This window comes from Diabrotica virgifera, chromosome 2, assembly GCF_917563875.1.
Source record: "Diabrotica virgifera virgifera chromosome 2, PGI_DIABVI_V3a".
NCBI classification, from domain to species: domain Eukaryota; kingdom Metazoa; phylum Arthropoda; class Insecta; order Coleoptera; family Chrysomelidae; genus Diabrotica; species Diabrotica virgifera.
This window is the reverse complement of record NC_065444.1, coordinates 104,765,050-104,769,685: the sequence shown is the minus strand read 5'-3', so window position 1 is coordinate 104,769,685 and position 4,636 is coordinate 104,765,050. Positions and strand designations below refer to the sequence as shown.

The 4,636-nt window shown below is 32.1% G+C and overlaps 1 long non-coding RNA gene across 1 annotated transcript; it reads left to right on the top strand.

Annotated features, from left to right (window-relative positions):
• The first annotated feature begins 2,912 nt into the window (after positions 1-2,912).
• On the top strand, positions 2,913-4,410 carry LOC126880162 (uncharacterized). The gene is made up of 3 exons (XR_007696458.1): positions 2,913-3,195; positions 3,295-3,554; positions 3,899-4,410. It is a non-coding gene; the product is annotated as an uncharacterized LOC126880162 (long non-coding RNA).
• Positions 4,411-4,636: the final 226 nt, after the last annotated feature.

Here is a 4,636-nt window from a genome sequence, read left to right as displayed (position 1 = left end):
AAATTATTAGAAGAATTTTTTTACTTAACAACAACATTTTTGTTTATTTTAATAGTATTTTGTATTTTGACAACGAAACCCGATTTGGGCTTCGAAACGTTAATAAATTCATTTTTTAGTAAAATTGTGGCTTATTTCCCATAGAAAATACTTATTTATAAAAATGCCACAAGGAAATAGCTTCAGAACAACATCTAGATAGAGGCCCCGTCATTTGGGAAGGCACTAATTCGTATACTATTGCACTTGTATAGAAGTCAAAATTTGAAGTGTCTTTCTAAGTCACGCCTTCTTCTTCTTAAAGTGCCTATCCTTTCCGGATGTTGGCGATCATCATGGCTACCTTGACTTTGTTTACCGCAGCGCGGAATAGTTCAGTGGTAGTCGTGTTATACCACTTTCGTAAATTTTGAAACCAGGAAATGCGTCTTCTTCCCGGTCCTCTTTTACCATTTACCTCCCCTTGGAGAATCAGTTGGAAAAGGCCGTAACGTTACGCCTTAGCATTAAATAATTTCAATATTCAATAGCAAAATTTCAATGTCAGTAACCAATCACCAACTTTGAAGACGGTTCATATTATTGCCATTCCAAATGATGGAACCTCTATTAGCCCAATAAATGACCGTTTTGGAGTGTAATTTCCAGGGGCAACTCCGAATTGCATAAAAATTTGGATTTAGGTTCTACTTACCCTCCACTTCTAAGTTGAATTTGTGCAGTTGGTTGCTTTTACTTGGGGGTGACATTTGCCCCTTCTCGGAGGGTGAAAAACCCGTGTTTAAAATAAGGCCGGAAATGGATAAATTGGCTTGTTTTAAGCACCTTTTGTTCTATAAAGTTTTTTACGTAAGTCAATACTTTTCGAGTTATTCGCGATTTAAAATGTTGATTTTTCGACAAAAAAACTACGTTTTCAAACCGTTTTTCCCAAATAACTGAAAAAGTAAATATTTTATTGAAAAAAACATTTTTAGCAAAAGTGTAGCCTATAAAAAAACGAAAAAAATGGTGTACCAGTTAAGTCTACAAATTGAGTAGAAGCAAAGTTGTAGCTCATGAAAAATACGTTCTTATTCGTCTAATTCCAAATCGAATAATTCAACGCGAAATCATCGAAGAAAGAAGCGTTTTTCGGGAAAACCTTATTAACATTTTTAAAGTATCGAAAAAAAAGCTTATTATTTGTTTTTTACAAAAGTTTACAGCATCAAAAATAAACGAGTTACACTGAAAAAAAAGTTAACCCCTTTTTTTTGGTAAAAAAAATCGTGAAAACCTCCCTCTATTTAGCACTCTAAATGAAATTAATCGTTTGGCTTTACCATCTATTTTAATTGTATGTGTGTTGTTTATATGATCTGTAAGTTTGATTGGTTTGAAGTGCTTATTTTTGAAAACATTTGGTTTTATAGTAAAAAAAATTTTCTAAAATTTTTTTAAAAATTTCATTTTTTCAAAATAACTTAAAAAGTATTAGTGATAAGAAAAATCTTAAAAAGTAAAAAAATATAGGTTTTGCTATTATAAATATGCTAGTTTCATTTTGTTTCTCCGTAAGACAAAAATTGGTTAAGATAATTGGTAATTAGTTAAGATTAGTGACCCATTCAAGCTTTCTCAATTATAACCCTTTCAAAAATAAACACTTTAAACCGGTGAGACTGACAGATCATATAAAAAATAGATAGTTAAGTAAATTGTTTGTAAAGCGGTAGCGATTAATTTCATTTGGGGAGCTAAACACGGCAAGATTTTCATGATTTTTTACAAAAAAAGAGGGCCAACTTTATTTTGAGCGAAACTCGCTTATTTTTAATGCTAAAACTTTTGTTAACAATTAAAACAAAGCTTTTTATAAACACTTTAAAAAAGTTTAAATGGGTTTTTCCCGAAAAGTGCTTAATTTTTCGGTGATTTCACCTTGAAATATTCGATTTGGAATTAGACGAATAAGAACGTATTTTTCATGAGCTACAACTTTGTTTTTATTTGATTGATAGACTTTACTGATACACCATTTTTTTGGGTTTTTTATAGGCTACACTTTTACTAGGGATATTTTTTTCAATAAAATATTTATTTTTTTGAGTTATTTGCGAAAAACCGTCTTAAAACGTAGTTTTTTTGTCGAAAAATCAACATTTTCAATGGCAAATAACTCGAAAAGTATTGACTTATGTAAAAAACTCTATAGAACAAAAGTTGCTTAAAATCAGTCAATTTATCCATTTCCGGTCTTATCTTGAACGTATGTTTTTTCACCCCCGAGAAGGGGTGACTGTCACCCCCCAAGTAAAAGTAACCAACGGCACAATTTCAACTTTGAAGTGGAGGGTAAGTAGAACCTAAATCCAAATTTTCATGCAATTCGGAGTTGCCCTTGAAAATTACACGGTATCGCCGAATTTCCGTTCATTTACTGGGCTATATCACAATTTACGAGTAAATCTGTTATATTTTAGTTTTTCCGTAAACGCAAGTAAAAACTTCCCGTTTCTCAATTTTCTCCCCACCTAGACTTACTAATGCGTCCTAATTTGTCGTCATTTTTGCATCTGTTGCAGTTTTGTAGTGGTGTGATGTTGATGTGTAATCAGTTTTAATTAAAATTTCGTGTTAATGTAAGCTCCCGAACTAATGTATTATTCAGGATATAAAGAAAAAGAAGAATTAAGTTTTAAGGTTATGTTCAATTAGGCAATCCAAACAGAGGTATATATTAACATAGAGGGAGCCTACCTTCCGCGCTTCCTGACGACAAGATCTCATGGACTGGTTTGCTGCATCTCTTTCTAACACATTGTATCGAAAATCTATGATGACATTCAGTGTGAATATAGGCACGGAAAAGGAGGACAACTGTAGCAGCTTTACTATGCGTAAGAGTGGAACAGCACTAATCCAAATAAAAAAGATGGTGTCGTCACTTCGCTCTGAATGACACTCTCTCTATGCTAGTATATAACTCTATGATCCAAACCACGTGACCTCTGGTTGGCTCACAAGGTGTCACAAACTAACGAAGAGGTTATGTTTGTATCAATGATTTTTCATTGTTTATCGTCGTATTTTGTCTATTTTGGATGCATTTGGATTTCGTTTCCTGTTTTTGTGAACTTTATAAACTTTACCACAATGCAAACTGATTATTTAAGGAAATTATTATTGGAAACTCCAGATGTTGCGAGAAAGGTAGGCGAAACAAATTTTATTTACTGTTCATTTTGCCCCGATATTTATCAATAATGATGAATTTTGCAAGCAATAACATTATTTCTTTTATTGTTTTAGATATTTATTGAAGCTGAAAATTTGGGGATTTAGATCCATACGCAATTCAGTCAGAATTGGATTTTACAGTAAAGTGCAGACCATTAAGTTACTATTATAGATATTTATACATATCTGGTGGAATCTCGCAGTTGCTACTCTAAGCAGCAGATGAAAGCATACAAAAGCCTTCAGGCACATAAATATTTGACAGCTGGATTTGTTTTGAATGGAGTAAAAATTGTTAATGATTTCCTGATTTTCATATTATTGTTGGAAAGGTATGCCTTTATTTTATTTATTCACCATTAAGAAATATATGGATAACAGTATTAGTGTCTTTTGGATAAATTGGTTCTAAATATTAGATTTATTTACGTTTATATATCTGTATGAAACCAGACATATCCTCGTCCTAATCTGTAACCTGCGAACTATATAATTATCTGAAAATGATTTATTACTGCCATCTATTTGAATTACTGTCATGATTGTTTTAAAATTATATTATATGAATGTCTGATTTTAAATAAAATATTCTCAATCATTGTAAAGAACGCAAATACTCTAATAAAAATAAATTTTTGTAGTTGAAAAATTTCCAAAAAAATAAAATATTTTTTAGGTGAAGCATTTCCAAAAATCTAATGCTAAATGACTAAATGCTTGGGTGGGGTGATAGCCAGTTCTGATGACATAGCAAATGCAGATTGTATGTGTATGGCCGGTAATAGTGAAGTCTGCAGAAATCCTATTTTTAGCTGAGTATGCCCAGAGCAAGAAAGACAAAGAAGAACCCAATGCATGTACATATGTTACAGCTACATGGTTTGGAGATAGCAACATATGCATTCTCTGATGAAAAACTAATGAGTTTTGAAACTGTTCAGTCAGAGTGCTTCTTGTGCTCACTAAACGAACTGAAATATAAGATGGCTTTGGCATTGTGTTGCAGCGATATGAAAATGGTTATTCATTTTTAATTATAATGTACTTCTTCATCATGAGTAATTATGTATTGGTCTTTTAAATGTGTATTTATTTTTGTAATTAGTATCAACTTGTAATGATAATATACATTTATCGTTTAAGGTATGACTATGTTTTGACTCTAAAATAAATGATTTAAAAATCGAATCCTGCCTCTTTCTGTTAGTAACTACCCATGGATATCACAAATAGTGATTACTGATAGGTTTGTTCGTAGAATGATCAGCAACTCTTGCCAACCATCAGACACATGTGCATTCGTAGTCTATGAATGCTAACTATTAACTGCTCATGCATCTGATGGTTGGCAGCAGTTGCTAATCGTTTGTGTCGTACTACGAACAAACCTATTAGGCCTGGATCCCATGTACCA